Here is an 18,043-nt window from a genome sequence, read left to right as displayed (position 1 = left end):
CACAACCCAAAGATATGCAGGGTAGGTAGATTGGCCACGCTGAATTGCCCTTTAATTGGAAAAAACAATAATTGGATACTTATTTTTCAAAAGATGGTGAGTGACTTGGAGGGGAACCTTCAGGTTGTGGTGCCTCTGCTGCACGTGTCCTTCAAGGTGATAGAGGTCGCGGATTTGGAAGGTGCTGCAGTGCACCTTGTAGATGGCATACATGGCTGCCACTGTGCATCAGTGGTGGAATGAGTGAATGTTTAAGTTGGTGGATGGGGTCCCAATCAAGCGGGCTACTCTATGTCCTGAATGGTGTTGAGCTTGAATGGTGTCGAGCTTCTTGAGTGTTGTTGGAGCTTTAAAGTGCTTTGGGTTGTCATGAGGTTGTGAAAAATTTTATATTATTGCAAGTTTCTTTCGACTAAGCAAGTGATCAAAATCTGCCCAAAATGGCACCTATTTCTAAGAGGAAATTCCAACCTGAAACCTTTGAAAGTTCAATTTGGCCTGATTTTAATCTGGATGTGAATTTTATTTTTTTGAATTTTAGAGTACCCAGTTCATTTTTTCCAAGGGGCAATTTAGCGTGGCCAATCCACCTAGCCTGCACATCTTTTGGGTTGTGAGGGCGAAACCCACGCAAACACGGGGATAATGTGCAAACTATCTGGATGTGAATTAAGCATGGGGCTGGTATGCTTACCCACATTCGAAAGGGACTCAATATTCAGCAGTCAGCAGGGCTCTGCTGGTCATGCTCTTGACTGTGAGTCAGGAGGTTAGAATCACAGAAACTTACGTCATGGAAGGAGGTTATTCAACCCATTGTGTTGGCTTCTTGACAAAGCGGTTATACTTAGCCCCACATCATGAGATATTTAGCAAATTCCTTATCCATGATCACCTGTCCAAGTCCCTCAGCTGCCATCACCTTTTCATTCCAGATCTGACAACTCCCTGAGTGAATAGGTTTCTCCTCATTATCTCTCTAGATCTTTTGACAGTGATTTGAAATCTATGACCTCAGCTTATTGGCTCACTTGCCAGAGGAAATAGTTTCTCTCTCTGTTGTAACCTATCCTATTGGGTAGGGACAATTGGTTACCCCCATGGATTTATTTCAGTTTATTGACAGTTCCTTTGTACAAAAAAAACCAAAGTAATCACAAAACAATTACATAAAACAATAAACAGTCAAGAATACAATAAGGTCACCAGCATTCCACCTTTACAAAGAAGACAAATCACAGTACAATGACATGAACCAATTCATTGCAATACAATGAAGGTAGCAGCATCTAAATCAACCACCTCTCCCGCCTCCTCCCACAGCACCCGGCCACAGGGCACGGCAAAAGAGTAAGGGGGCACCCCTTTCCGGGAGCCCTCCCTCCCGCAGCCCCAGCAGTAGACCCGCATCAGTGAAAATTCACAAAACCAATCCACCAGAAAAGTCACACCGACACAGAGCATGGTGGGAGAGAGAGAGCAGCATCCCATCCTGCTCTCCAGCACTGGCAGTGATTCCAGAAATTCCAAGCCATCAGAAGCAAGAGGGGTGTGGGCGGCACGATGGTGCAGTGATTAGCATTCGATCCCGTCCCCGGTGGTGCAGTGGGTTACCCCTGCAGTCTCACGGCGCCGAGGTCCCAGGTTCGATCCCGGCTCTGGATCACTGTCCGTGTGGAGTTTGCACATTCTCCCCTTGTTTATGTGGGTCTCACCCCAACAATCCAAAGATGTGCAGGTAGGTGGATTGGCCACGCTAATTTGCCCATTAATTGGAAATAAAAAAAATTGGGCACTTTAAATTTTAAAAAAGAAGCAAGAGGGGCTGCAGCAGACAAGCCCACAACCTCCAGGCAATAAATAGTAAACAACAACATTGTAATAACAAGCATACAGGGCTGGACTCTCCGCCCCACCATGCTATATTTCTGTTTCAGCACGCCGGCAGGATGCTCTGTTATGCTGGCTGGTCAAAGGGGTTTCCCATTGTGGGGAAGACCCACGCTGTCGGGAAACCCCCGGGCTGCCAGCAAAATGGAGCATCCCGCCGGCGGAGAATCCAGTCCATAATGTCCAAACATGAAATATAAACAAACAACAGTACAAAAAAGCACCAGCATTTTCCACAGTTTCCAAACCAGGAGCAGTAAATAGTCACCCACACAATAAAGTTCCCATTAGTCCACAAGGTATCTCGACACAGCATTGAAGTTGTTCAGTGGAATTGGGCTGTCATCCCTCCATATCTGCAATACTGGCATCTGATCACCTGACAACACCCGGTCCAAGGTCCAGGCTGCAGGAATAAAGAGGCAGGAGCAAGCAACTCACACTTCTAAATATGAAACAGTCAAAAGTCAATAAACAGTTAATATTACAACATAAGTACCAGCAAACTGCAAGAGCAGACCTTCCCCCTTCTTCAGCTCTGTAGTAGGCTGGCCATCCTCTTGCATCATTCCAGATCAAAGAAGCAGAGGGGGCAGCAACCAGACCCACAACCTCTAGGTAGCTGTTGTATTGTCCAAGTCACTACTCCTCTCGCTCCTCCTCTGGCTATGAGAAAGCACCCCTCTGCAGTCCAGTATCAGGCCAACCAATGCATCCCCATTGCCTGGCCTCATTCCAGGTCAAAGAAGCAGAAGAGGCAGCAAACAGAAACTAAGCCTGCAAGCAGATTTCTGCTGAAAGCAGGGGCACGCAGAAGACACAACCTGTAGTCATTGGAGAATGGGTAATGTGAGCTCCCTTGATGTGGCGGCAGGGCATTCATTAACCTTTTCTGCTGTATAAATCAGAGCCAGCCAGTTAGGTACCAGCTGGAGAGAAAGCCTGTAGTGAAGTATTGGGGCTGTGTAAATGTTAGGGTAAATAAAGCTAAGTTTCATTTTTTTAAATAAATTTAAAGTACCCAATTCATTTTTTTTCAAATTAAGGGGCAATTAAATTGTTGTAGGGGTGAGATCCACACCGACATAGGCGCAAACTCCATACGGACAGTGACCCGGGGCCGGAATCAAAGCCGGGTCCTCGGCGCCATGGGGCAGCAGTGCTAATCACTATGCCACTGTGCTGCCCTAAGTTAAGTTTTGATTGACTCAAACTCTGTTGGACTCTTCGAGGCCCTCATAAAACTGGCGATGAGGATGGGATCTGAACACCTGCAAAGCACAATGGATTGGCAGAGTGTGTGGTGCAGACATTTAAGCGGGACTTCAAGAAACAGTCCTTGGCATCAATGGACACTAGTCTGGCTCATTTTTTGTTTTGCCATAGGACCACTCCGCAAGCAGTGATGGAACCTCTAATGGGCTGGCGACTTTGTACCTGCCTCAGCATGGTTTTCCCGGACACTGGCGCAAAGGTAAGCCACAATCAGGAACAGCAGGAGCGTTGCCCCTCTCGGCACCGACCTGTCAGGCAATTTGAGCCCGGTGACTTGGTGTTTGTTCACAATTTCGCCACCGGTGCTCAGTGGGTCTCCGACTTTATCCTTCGACGGCAGGCCGATCTCTTACAAGGTGCAAGCCCAGGGTCATGTTTTACGTAAGCAGCTAGACCACATTAGGTCCAGGAGGCTGCTTCTTAGGCAGATTCCTAGTCCCCGGAGGTCGCTTTTCCCACTACAGCGATTGCCAGATCCAGCCACAGCAGATACTCCCCCTTGGGATCTTTGTCTGGCAATGTGCTTACGGCCTACTCAGGACACTACAGAGCCCCGGGGAAATCGGGATGCTTAGATGTCGCAAGTCCTCGTCTCCAACACAAAGATGGACACGCAGGGTGAATCCGCCCTCACGTCCGCAGCTCAGGGACTTGCAGCCGTTAAAGCATTCTTCTCGGAAGTGCCGTTCACCCTCCTGAAATATGCTGTCCGATCTGGCACTTTGGGTGCATGACGTCCAGCCTGATGCTAAAAGAGTCTGACGCCCTCCTTCACCAGTGTCTTCGGCGGATTCCTTGGACTTTGAGGGGAGGGGAGGGATGTTGAACCTGCACAGATCCTATTGGGCAGGACAATTGGTTACCCCATGGATCTTAGGAAATATGAGCTCCCTCAAAAAGGGAACGGGGCAATCGTTAACCTTTTCTGTTGCATATATAGGGCCAGCCAGTTAGGTACCAGCTAGAGGGAAGACCAGTAGCGAAGTACTGGTGCTGTGTAAAAAAAAGTTACATTTCATTTGACTCACAAACTCGTGTTGGACTCTTCGTGGCCCTCACAAAACTCTCCTTCTCTATCAAAACCTCTCAGCATGCTGAAAACCTATTAAGTCACCTCTTGGTTTTATCTGTTCCAAGCACAAAAGTCCAAACTTTTCCAACCTCTCCTCTTAACTAAACTCCCTCACCCCTGGTTACATCCTGGTATTCCTCCTTTGTTTCCTTTCTTGGGCCTTTACATCTTTCCTGGTGTCCAGAACTATGTACAATTCCAGCTGAGACCTGAGTGATTCATAAAGTTCTAGTATGATCTCTTTGCTTTTATATTGTATACCTCGAGTTACAGTGTCAAATAACCCACATACTGTTTTTTTAAACCAACTTATGGATTGGATTTGGATTTTGTTTATTGTCACGTATACCAAGATACAGCGAAAAGTATTTTTCTGCCAGCAGTTCAACAGATCATTAAGTACATGAAAAGAAAAGGAAATAAAAGAAAATACATAATAGGGCAACTTGCCCTGCCTTAAAGGATTTGTTTATATGGACACCAAGCTCTATCTGCTTATCTACACTCTATGGAATAGTGTCATATACAGTGGGCCGTCTATTCATGTTAGTTCTCTCAAAGCACATTACTTCACACTTTTCCATTTTGAACCAAATCTGCCCATTTCATCACTGTGCCCAAGTCATCTTAAAGTCTACAATCACCCTCGCTACCATTGACCACGTTGCTCAATTTTGTAGCAATGGTAAACATTTTGAAAATAAATTTAAAGTACCCAATTATTTTTTTCCAATTAAGGGGCAATTTTGCGTGGCCAATCGGCCTACCCTGCACATCTTTGGGTTGGGGGAGTGAGGCCCACGCAGACACTGGGAGAATGTGCAAACTCCACACAGACAGTGACCCAGGATCTGGATCGAACCCAGGTCCTCAGCGCCATAGACAGCATTGCTAACCACTGCGCCACCATGCTGCCTAGAATGGCAAACTTTACAACACTGCTCCTTACACCCAAGTTCAGGGGTGGAATTCTCCATCGGCGGGGTCCTGACGGCGTGGGGGTGACCACAATGTGAAACCCCATTGGCCAGCTGCCGGGATGGAGGATCCTGCTGACGGCGGGGGTGCGCCGCGCCAGATAACTGGTCTGGTGGGACACAAATCTTCATAAAAAATCATGTCAGCTAAATTGCTTGCTCCAGGAATTGTGCAGTGTGTTGCATTCTTCTGTCGATCACAAATATACTAATCATATGACAAGGATTGGTAAAACAATGGTGTGGGTTCTTTATTTGAAGATAAGACTATATACAGACAATGATTACTGGGAGGCTCTGTCGACACATCTGACCTGTAGACTTCTGCTGTGGTCTGTCTACAGAGACATGGCACTATACATCACATCCTGTCTTGTCGTGGATAGTGATGGACAGCATCATTAAGTTACAACTCTTAAAAATAGTACTTTTATCACATCATAACACAGGGCAGTAGTAAGGCAATGCTACACAGTTTGATGCAATGATCTTCAGCTGAGACATTAAACCAATTTGCTTCTGTTAAAGATCACACAGGGGAACTATTGGAAGAAGAGCAGGAGGTTTCCTTGTATGCCCTGAAAAGCATTCCTCTCTCAACCAACATCGGCATTCCCTCATTCAGAACTTACTGGGGGACAAACAGGTCACACACAAGGGGCGGGATTCACCGACCCCGCGCCGGAGAATCGGCGGGGGACCACGCAAATCGTGCCCGCCACCCCGACGCGATTCTCCGCTGAGCGGAGAATTGGCGCCATTGGGGCCGGCGTGTTCGGCGCGCCACCTGTCGCGACCCCCCCGCGATTCTCCAGCCCGGATGGGCCAAGTGGTCGTAAAAGAAAAACCCGAGTCCCGCCGCCGCCATTGTAACATGCTCTGAGCCGGCGGGACCACAGCGTTGAAGGGTCCGGGGGCGGCCTGTGGAGGGGGAGGGGGGGGGTCCGACCCCAAGGGGGGCCTCCGATGTGGCCAGGCCCACGAACGGGACCCACCGATCAGCGGGCCGGCCTCTCTGTCTCCCGGCCTCCTTTCATCCGCACTAGCGCCTGTATTCCAGCGCCATGTTGGGTCAGGGCCGGCGCCAGCAAGGGAGACACCACTCATGAGCGGAAATCGCGCCAGTGGGACTGCGCATGCGTGGGTTCGGGCCAGACCCACTGCGCATGCGCGCATCCCCTGCCGCCCATTCCACGGCCGTATCAGCAGTTGGAGTGGCGTGAACCCTGCTGGCCCCCTATAGGGGCCAGAATTGCTGATCCTGGGGCCGTATTGACGCCGTCGAGAAACACGACCACGTTTCCAACGGCGTCAACACTTAGCCTCAGGATCAGAGAATCCCGCCCAAGGAGCGATTGCTTGTGCATAAAATGTGCATGTGCAGCTGTGGAACAATCTTTTTTTAAATGTTTATATAAATTTAGAGTACCCAATTCATCTTTTCCAATTAAGGGGCAATTTAGTGTGGCCAATCCAACTACCCTGCACATCATTGTGTTGTGGGGGCGAAACCCACGCAAACATGGGGAGAATGTGCAAACTCCACACGGTCAGTGACCCAGAGCCGGGATTGAACCTGGATCCTCAGCGCTGTGAGGCAGCGGTGCAAACCACTGCACCACTGTGCTCCCACGCTGTGGAACAATCTTAAAGGAATTGCGCAGTACACCATAATGGGACATGTGCAGCAAAGGGAAATTAGAAAGAACCTCACCTTGTTAATTGCTCGATTTTGCTGTGCATAAAATGGTTGAAGTACTTCCTGCAGTCGTAGCAATTCAAAATAATTTATTGTACGCAGAATACTTCCGAGACATAAGACTGTTTCAGCTTCCTGTAAAACACATTGGGATAGATTGTCATTGTTACATGTGGGTCGTTGCTGAACAACTTGTCAGACGACATCAGTGAACAACTAAAAGTCAATCATGCTGATTGGGACTGGAGTCACATATATAGAGTTAGGTCACAAATCAACTATAATCTTACTGAATGTCGGACAGGTGTGATAAATGGCCTCATCTTGTTCCTATAAGCCCTAGACTGGATAAGACAGCCAGCTTATTTCCGACAAAGAACATCAGTTTTTATGATAATCCACAGCTTGTGATCACTTTAGCAGCAACAATAGACATAGCCATAGAATTTACAGTGCAGAAGGAAGCCATTCGGCCCATCGAGTCTGCACCGACTCTTGGAAAGAACACCCCACACCTCCACCCAATCCCCGTAACCCAGTAACCCCACCTAAACGTTTTGGACACTAGGGGCAATTTAGCATGGCCAATCCACCTAACCCGCACATATTTGGACCGTGGGAGGAAACCGGAGCACCCGGAGGAAACCCACGCAGACACGGGGAGAACGTGCCGACTCCGCACAGACAGTGACCCAAGCCGGGAATCGAATCTGGTACCCTGGAGCTGTGAAGCAACTGTGCTAACCACTGTGCTACCCTGCTGCCCCTTGTGCTACAATGCTTTATTCTGATCAATGCCCTTGACAGTGGAGTAAAGAAAGCAAGAACCTAAGAGCCTCGCGTGACTTTAGGACATACCAAAGTGTTTCATGATTGGCAAAGTACTTTTGGACTGTTGTAATGTAAGAAACACAGATGTAGCTTTATTGATAGTGGGTTAAACGAAAATTCAAATTTCCGTGGTGGGATTTCAACTCTTGTTTCCAAGAATATTCAGCCAGGCATTTGGATTCAAAGCCCAGGAGCATAACCATAATCTACTTTACCCAGTAAAAGGAAATGTCTAACTGTTTGTCGTACCTCAAACTATTGCAGTTGGGCTTTTGATCAAATTGAATCAGTCCCTATCTCATTCCAGTACAATTCAGAGGAATCGATGATACCATTCTCATTTGCTTGCATTGTAAGGAGACTTTCCCTCGAGTATTCTTTTTTAAAAGGCAAAACTATTCTTGGCAAACTAATAAACAAAAGCAAGAGAGATCCCTCTTCTCCTGCTCCGTCCACTTTCATAATGGAAAAAGACATTCCTTGGTACTGCTACTGGGTCCAGAGAGCAAACAATTCCCGATCTGTGAAAAGAGAGCTGGGATGGAGTAATTATCCTCTGTATCCGAGAGGCATAGAAGGGGAGGGGGATAGCATCAGCAATAGACTCTCACTCCCATTCACTGTTTAATAACTCACTGGAAATTGTGTGAGCGCAAATGGAGAGAAGGAGCAGGTCTGTGATCAAACAGGGACAGAAAAAGACTGTTAAAGATCTTGGAGCCCATTTGGTCATTGAATTAATTATGGCTGGATTGTATCACAGCTCCATCCATTCACCTTAATTGCCAATACCCTTGCTTAATAAAAATGTACCAATTTCGGTTTTGGTGCTTTCAATTGTCCTCCAAACACAACTGCTTTTTAGGGGAGAAGGTTCCAAAGTTTCAATACCCTTTGCATGGAGGAGTGCTTCCTGACATTGAAAGTCCTGCCTCTAATGTTAAGCTTCTGTCTCCCTTATTCTGGGCTCCTGTCCTCCCCCAATAGAGAAACTAGCTTCTCCCTATCTATTGTAACCATCTGGGATGGCCACTTACAAAGGGAAATATGGCCACTTGCAAAGAATCACGGGAAATATGGTCAATGCAGGATGCAGACGAACTCAGAGCTTAAGTGTATATTTGCCACTAGATAACTAGACACTAGGGGGGAAGTTAGGGCCTCGGCGTGGACCCCATTATGGGGGAACCACCGGTTCGCCCCAGGAAGAACAGGTGGAGGGCAGGCATACGAAAGTTGGGGGACCTGTTTGTGGACGGGAAGTTCGCGAGCTTGGGTGAGCTGGAGGAGAAGTACGGGCTCCCCCCGGGGAACACCTTCAGGTACGTACAGGTAAGGGCGTTTGCCAGACGGCAGGTGGTGGAATTCCCACGGCTACTGCCACACACAGTACAGGACAGGGTGCTCTCGGGGGGGGGGGGGGGGGGGGGGAGATCTCGGAAACTTACCAGGTGATGCAGGAGGAGGAGGAGGCCTCGGTGGTGGAATTGAAAGGTAAGTGGGAGGAGGAGTTGGGAGAGGAGATCAAAGAGGGGACGTGGGCAGATGCCCTAGGGAGGGTGAACTCTTCCTCTTCATGCGCGAGGCTCAGCCTCATACAGTTTAAGGTGCTGCACAGGGCACACATGACCGGGACAAGGATGAGCAGGTTCTTTGGGGGTGAGGACAGGTGTGTTAGGTGCTCAGGGTGCCCAGCAAATCACACCCATATGTTCTGGGCATGCCCAGTGCTGGAGGAATTTTGGAAGGGCGTAGCGAGGACGGTGTCGAGGGTGGTAGGATCCAGGGTCAAACCGGGCTGGGGGCTCGCAATATTTGGGGTGGCAGAGGAGCCGGGAGTGCAGGAGGTGAAAGAGGCCGGAATTCTGGCCTTTGCGTCCCTGGTAGCCCGGCGAAGGATTCTCCTTCAGTGGAAAGATACGAGGCCCCCAAGCGTGGAATCCTGGATCAGCGATATGGCAGGGTTCATTAAATTGGAGAGGGTGAAATTCGCCTTGAGAGGGTCGGTACAAGGGTTCTTTAGGCGGTGGCTACCGTTCTTAGACTTTCTGGCAGAACGATAGACATTGGTCAATGGCAGCAGCAGCTCATGGGGGGGGGGGGGGGGTTACTTTATTTTTGTTTATGTTATTTACACTGGAAGGGTCTGAGGGGGTGTATACACCTGTTGTCTTAAGTCGGGGTGTTAATGTTCATTTATTATTTAGGTACGGGGGGGGAGGGGTTTGGTGGGTTGCTTTTTTAGCTTGTGTTTTGTACTTAACCCTGTTGGGTTTTTTTTTCTTTCTCATTTTGTTATTGATATTTTATGAAAACCTTTAATAAAATTATTTTTTAAAAAAAGATAACTAGACACGATCGAAACCCCCAGCCAGTTTGCATTCTAATGTCCCATTTCCCCAGGACAAAAGACTTGTACTCAGGTATCAGATACAGATTCATCGGCGCCACTCCCTTCACCCAGGAAGCCCAAACAGTCAAGGTCAATGACCGCTCAGGACACGCCCCGCTATCAAGGCACCCGCCACTTTATTGGCTAAAATCGAAGGCAGTAATCGGAACCTGCCGAATTAGTGGGTCCAGCTAAGGACCGCCCAAAAGAGCGTGAAACCCCCGAAGGATAAAAAGAGACACTGCCATGTGTTCAGTCTCTCTTGGCCCCGGCTTACGCCTAAAACCAATTGCAGCATCACGACCAGAAGCAAGTTCAAGACCAACGATCGCTACCAGACAGATGAGCCCAGCAGAAACTAAGTCACTTCTCCAGACCCAGCCATGCAAGATCCGAACAAAGGCCTTGTTCCTCTGCATAAAGCTGGGTGCCTGAAGTTAAGTACAGGTTGTTGTAGTGTTATGTGTAATTTAGCTTGCAGTGTTTTATGTTGCATGTCAAAGTAATTCTTGTGTGTAAATCATTGAACTTGAACTAACTGACTGGTTGTTTGGTCTTTGATCGATATCCGGCAAAATCTTGTGGTGGTCTCATTTGATACCTGGCGACTCTGAAAAGCAAGATTATTATTAATAACTGCCATATCTAGTTAATTTGGCAACATTATTGGCGACTCTGGTGGGATTCGACCTAGAAGTGATTTTGTCACTCCGAGAGAACCCACAAAACTTTGCATTAGAAATCCAATTGAGGAAAAGTGAAAGAAACCACAAGTGTAAGGCCCGTATCGATCAAATCACCAAGATTCGGAAGTGTGTATTAACTTGCATGCGTACTAACAGGGATATAAGGTAACCTCGTTAGATTTTGTTGCGTAAAACTATCAGGAGTATTGTGAACCGGAAAATAGCTTAGACCATACCCGCTGTTCGAATCGCCGCCTTATACCCCCGTCCCAAATTTACGGTAGAGAAACAGAGATTACGGTAGGAAAAGAGATACGAGTAGCAATGTTTAGCAAAGGCAATGGAACGCCTAATGAACCCGCAGGAACCCGAGGTTGCAGCGACCAGTAGAGCAGAGCAGTGCCCCATATGGGAAGAGGAATTACAGAAGTATTTGAAGGGGAAAGCATGGCCACTTTGATCTGAGTTTTGTTCAAATGAAGAGTCAGGTACAAGAAGCATAGGATAAACATGGTGGGACAACCTAACCGAGGTACATAAAAAGAACGCAGGGAAAGTTCGTAAGCCGATGGTAATTGTGTCCTGTCTGGCACAATTGCGAGGCACAGAGGAGGTCGTGAGGACGCTCCGCAGACAGCTAATTGAGAAAGAGGAGAAGAATGAGGGAAACTTTAGTGAATGGGAGAAAATTAATCAGCAACTCTGGGAACAGTTGGCAGCTATAGACGAGGAGATGGCTGATGTAAAACGGGCACACCAATCTTGTTTAGGTTCACCTTAGCAGCTTTCAGACCCAGTACGATAAGGCCTACCAAGATACACAGCGCGTAATTTTGGTACGAGAAGAGACGGAACAGCAGGTAGAACAGCTAAAGAAACAATGCGCAGATTTGAAAGCAGCTTTACGAGCACTCCATAATTCCACAATGGAACAAAGACAGAGTTCAGTAGACCACGCCAAATGTCGGCAACAAATGTCAAGGTTACAGTCACTGCTTTCAGTGCAAAACGGATTCAGAGACACCGTTGGACCGAATTTAGATCAGGAGAATGGCCCCAATTGGCAAGAACTCAAGGAAATCGCCCATAGATATGTAGAAGACACTGAGAATCAGAATAGAGCCCCCCAGACCCCGAAAATGAAAGCACCTGCACCACCGACTGCACAGGCAGCACACACCACCATGAATCCAGTCACCACACAGCGCACGTCACAGGATCGCAAGGAGCCTAATTTTGTTTACACCACCCCACTAACCATCACACAACTGAGAGATGCACGCGACAAAATAGAACCATTCCAATCCACAGCAGACCCGCATAATTTCTTTGAGCGAGTAAGACAGCAAACGGTTATGTACGGTCTGGACGAACCGGAGGAAGTTAAGCTTATAGTCATGAGCCTTGACCCGTCCGTTAGCTCAGCATTACCAGATCCACAGAATGTAGGAGGAGGAAGCCTCCAGGAGATGAAGGCAGCTATTTTAGACGCGATTGGTTACAACAGAGGAGACCCCATAGAAGGTTTAAACCGATGTAGACAAAAGAAGGGAGAGCATCTGACTGCATATGCAGGACGCCTTTGGATACACTTTAAAGCAGTCTTTGGGGATTTAGTCCGCGCACACTTAGATTTTAAAAAAAAAATATATTTATTAAAGTTTTTTAACAAAATTTTTCTCCCTTACAAACAATAACCGCACCCACCCTCGTAACAAAAAAAAACGAGAAATTGCGCAGAGCAAGATATATACATGGCAAAATGATATATTTACACAGCTTTGTACACTGGCCCTCACCCGTACGTGCCAGTTTCCCCAACCCTTCATGTTATCTCTTGCTCATCCACCCTCCCAGGCAGTCCCCCCTTTCCCCCCTCCCCCCCCCCAAAGGTTGCTGCTGCTGCTGACCGACCTTCCACCTTCCTCTAACGCTCCGCGAGACAGTCTAGGAACGGTTGCCACCGCCTGTAGAACCCCTGCGCAGACCCTCTCAATGCGAACTTAATCCTCTCCAACTTTATGAACCCAGCCATATCATTTATCCAGGCCTCCAGGCTGGGGGGCTTCGCCTCCTTCCACATTAGCAAGATCCTTCGCCGGGCTACTAGGGACGCAAAGGCCAGAATGCCGGCCTCTTTCGCCTCCTTCACTCCCGGTTCGTCCACTACTCCAAATATTGCTAGCCCCCAGCTTGGCTTGACCCGGACTTTCACCACTTGAGATATTGCTCCCGCCACTCCTCTCCAGAACCCCTCCAGTGCCGGGCATGACCAAAACATATGGACATGTTCGCCGGGCTCCCTGAGCACCTTCCACATCTGTCCTTTACTCCAAAGAACCTACTCAACCTCGCCCCCGTCAAGTGCGCTCTGTGGACCACCTTAAATTGTATCAGGCTGAGCCTGGCACATGAGGAGGAGGAATTAACCCTACCTAGGGCATCAGCCCACAGACCTTCCTCGATCTCCTCCCCCAGCTCCTCCTCCCATTTACCCTTCAACTCTTCTACCAGCGCTTCCCCCTCTTCTTTCAACTCCTGGTGTATTTCCGACACCTTGCCCTCCCCGACCCATACACCCGCGATCACCCTATCTTGAACTTCTTGTGCCGGGAGCAACGGGAATTCCCTTACCTGTCGCCTCACAAAAGCCCTCACCTGCATATATCTAAAGGCATTTCCCGGGGGTAACTCGAACTTCTCCTCCAGTGCCCCTAGGCTTCGCGCACACTTAGATAACGACAACACAACCAAATGGGCCCGCACTTTAGTCTCCCACGCCACAGATGCAGGTCAAAAAGCCTGTGTGAATTATGACCCTGCAGATGCCACACATAGTGAACTGTGGGTTTTAAAGAGACTGGCCAGAGCTTGGGAACAATCTACATAGAAAGGCAGATCAGGAGAAGGCAGAAGCGAATATGAACCCAGTCAGGACACATCAGGACCCCGCATGGGTAAATGAGGGCAGCAATGAAGGTCAGCACCCCAGACCACAGGCACCATGAGGTTGCTATATTTGTGGACAAAAGGGACATTACGCCCATGAATGTGACCCCCCCCCCCCCCCCCCCGAACCAGCAACGGAACCAGCAATCGAACGCCCCACCTAGGAATAATGTTAGGCCCATACATAGCATTAGCGTCCGATCAGATAATGCAGCGACCAATAGCACAGATTGACGGGTGTTTGGACTCCCCACCTTGGGTCTGCAACACACTCTGGGACAAATCAGGTAGACCAGTAGTCACAGGCACAGTCCGGGGACATCCAGTAGAGTTCCTTTGGGACACAGGAGTGTCCCGCACCACTTTAAACTCCTCCACAATGTTTCAGCGCGACAAATGGCCAACCACAGACACCATCACTCTTAGTGGATTTAAAGGACATGGACAGCAGGGATACATTACGGCCACCATAGATATTCAAATCGGAAACATAAATGCCAAGCACCCCGTTGTTTTAGTGGACTTGCCCCAAACCACAGAGCACATTTTAGAAATCGACTTTATGAGCTCACACAACCTTTCCTTTGACCCCGTGAATAAATGTGTTTGGAAAATGGCCAGAACAGCAAGAGTCCCCGCCACGCTCACAGTAGGAGACTACGAACACAGAATATGGTCAGTGGGAGATTATTGGTTTGACCCACAAGCGATTACCACAGATAAGATGATTAGAGAGGTTCTAAGGAATCATAAAACCCAAGCACGATTGTGGAAAAATTCCAGGAACTGTCACAATTACAGGTCTCGATCCCAAGCCCCAGAAGCAATAGGGTTTCCCACAGCAAGCCGAGGGCGAGATTGCAAAAGTAATACAAAGCTTGCTAGATCAAGGCGTAATTCGGCCCGTAGCCTCAACAAACAATGCCCCAATTTGGCCCGTAAAGAAACCAGACGCTTCATGGAGATTAACCATTGATTACCGAGAACTCAATAAAGTAACCCCATTAGCAGCCCCCACCGTTGCCATGAGTCCCAAAACCATGCTGAAGCAGGGCGTACATGCTCAGTACTTTACTGTGCTGGATATTAGCAATGGCTTTTGGTCCTTTCCTTTAGATAAGGCTTGCCAATACAAGTTTGCGTTCACGTTTCAAGGACAGCAGTATACATGGACATGCCTCCCACAAGATTTCCACAACTCCCCCTCCATTTTTCACCGACAATTGGTCAATGGACTTTCCAAATTCTCCCGACCCGAATGCCTCATTCAGTACATGGACGACTTACTCCTACAAAGTGACACAAAGGAAGAGCACGATAAGCTTCTTTCCGAATTACTAGGTCTCCTACAATCAATTGGTTGTAAAGTTAACCTGAAAAAAGCCCAGATCCTAAAAGAAAAGGTCCTTTACTTAGGCACCATTATCACACACGGAAAAAGAGACATAGAACAGAAACGGATTGAATCGATAGTTAAATTGCCCTTGCCCCACAATGTCACTGCACCCCGATCATTTTTAGGATTAGTTGGGTATTGTAGGAACCATATAGATGGTTTTGCCACAAAGGCAGCCCCACTTTCCGAGCTCCTTAAAAAGAATGCCCCATGGGAATGGCGTCCTCAGCACACAAACGCGCCCTAGGTACAGCCCCCACTTTGCAAGTTCCAGACCCACACTCTCCCTACACCATAGAAGTAGCGACCACTGACCAAACCCTATCGGCCGTACTACTCCAAGAAAGACATGATCGTTTAGGACCCGTAGCCTACGCCTCACGAGTTTTGGATCCCGTGGAGCAAGGATTTTCAGCCTGCAAACGGCACTTGCTCGCAGTCTTTTGGGCAGTTCAATATTTTGTATATATCACAAGCCTCAACCCCGTAACGATTTTAACCGAGCACACCCAAACGCAGCTACTGTTAGATGGTAGGTTAAAAGACGGTTCAGTTAGCCAGATCAGAGCAGCTCGCAGGACACAGTTATTACAAGGAAGGGACATCACAGTTAAACGGACAAAGACCCACACATTTTTAGCGGACAATTTACAGTCTGAAGGAACCCCACATGAGTGCCAGATCATTACAGCCAAACATCACACAGGACCCTTTATTCCAAAATCGCTGCACCCATGTGTAGGTAGTAAAGCTCAGAATTCCCCGACCACGGATAACTCTTAAAACATTTACGTAGATGGTTTTTACACCATTGACAATGGAAAAAGAATAACAGGATGCGGTATTTATGTGGAAGACGCACAGGGACGCGCATTAGAGGAAATATCTTTAAAATTGCCAGGTCACTTAGGATTGCAGGCAGCCGAATTAGCCGCAATTGCATATGTAGTGCAGCACCCAAATTCTTTCCCGACCCCCGCAGAAATATATTCGGACAGTTTATATGTCTGTAATAGTTTGACAGAATTCCTGCACCTGTGGGAATCTAGAGGAATCATATCCGCTGTTGGTAAATCCCTACCCTCAGCCCCATTATTGAAGCACATTCTTGAGACAGCAAAAGACCGCACATATGGCATAATTAAAGTCAGAAGCCATCATCGTTCCTCCCCACCCGGTAACTTAGCCTTAGCCAAGTCAGGATCACGACACGGTCACTTTTGGCAACCCCCCGAGAGTGAACCGATACGCAGTCCAGGTTTCACAGACCAATATCGAAGATTTAGCCCAGGCCCAAAAGGCAGACGACACTCTTAAGCAAGTTTTAGACGGAAACTTCCCAGCCCGCTACGACAAATTCAAGGACTCACTGACGGTACAGGACGGAATAGTATTAAGGAATGGAATTTATGTGGTCTCCACCCAGGACAGAAACCAGATAATTTGCCAGTTTCATGATGGACACGGATATCAGGGGATAGAAACCACCATTGCCCACTTAAGACCTTAGTGCTGGTGGCCCAATTTAAAAGCAGATGTGACGCATTATGTTGACAATTGTTTAATCTGCGCACAGAATAATCCAGAAAGGTACTCTAGGAAAGGACAATCAAGACACACCCGACCTGTTAATGGCCCATGGGCGAATTTACAGCTCGATTACATTGGTGTCCCCCCCCCCCTGCAGAAATGGTTTTAAATATGTGTTGGTAGTGATCGACACCTTCACAAAATGGGTGGAAGCATTTCCCTCCAGGACAAACATGGCTAAGGCAACAGCCAAGATTTTAACGCAGCAGATATTTACATGCTGGGGACTCCCCCGCAGCATTGGATCGGTCAGCTAAGCTCAGGTAGTGGAGCAACGGCATTGATCACCGCCCTACCTGGGGAATCCCACCCATTCTTGCCCTGCCGCGGCTCACACGCACCCCATGTTCCCGTCACTGCGAGTAATTTGGAAAAGTTCTTAACACTCCTTACTGTCCTTGGCAGGTCTTTGTTTCCCCCTTATCTTTTCTTTTTGTGTGTGGTTAAGGAATGCTCTTTGCCACAGTTTCTGCACTCGGCTCTTTTCTTTCAGCGACTCTTTGGTCGCTACCCCAACTGCTATTTACATGTTTGACACTTGGTTGTTACACATTTTCTGCTATACGTGAACTACCTCTGGACCCTGGACGGAGAAATTGTCCGCCCACTCACCACATCGACCACAAGCTGCAGGATTCCTTGCACTTAAACAGAATTTCTTTCCCGGATGTCTTGTCTCTAAAATGGTTATTTCATAAAAGAAAATGAGGGAGTCACATGTGGTGACGATTCTAATGGGTAGTTGAAGTTAAAGAGAGAAAGACAAACAAAACGAGATGTTTACCAAACGATAATAACAGATACTATGCTTGCACCCTCAGGAATATACGAAGAACGAAGAACAAAAAGACAAGATGAAGACAGAACTGATGAACCCCATTATATTCATCGCTGGACTCCTACAACTGCGTGCATTACAAGCTTTTGTACCCTACACCACACCAGCCCCGAACATTACCACAAAACATGATACCCCTAGCCCGGACACCACACCACACATAGCGATACACACTGGTACCCCCACATGGTGCAAAAACATTGTAAAATGGTATTCCCTTTCCTATACAGTAGAAGCCCTTTTGGTAATAGCAATACTCTGCAGTGTCGTTCAGACAGTCAGACTCCGCAAATGGCGAAGGAGAGCCTCCCGCTCCCCGATATATACACTCCGAGCCCCTCTCCTTGGAATCCACGAAACCCCACAAACCTTTTAAACCTTTTTTCTGATGAAATAAAGATTATATTTTTCTATGATTGTAATGGATTAATTAGAGATGTGATGCTGC

Source organism: Scyliorhinus torazame, chromosome 18, assembly GCF_047496885.1.
Source record: "Scyliorhinus torazame isolate Kashiwa2021f chromosome 18, sScyTor2.1, whole genome shotgun sequence".
Classification (NCBI taxonomy): Eukaryota; Metazoa; Chordata; class Chondrichthyes; order Carcharhiniformes; family Scyliorhinidae; genus Scyliorhinus; species Scyliorhinus torazame.
The sequence above is the reverse complement of the archived record's forward strand: the minus strand, read 5'-3'. Positions refer to the sequence as shown.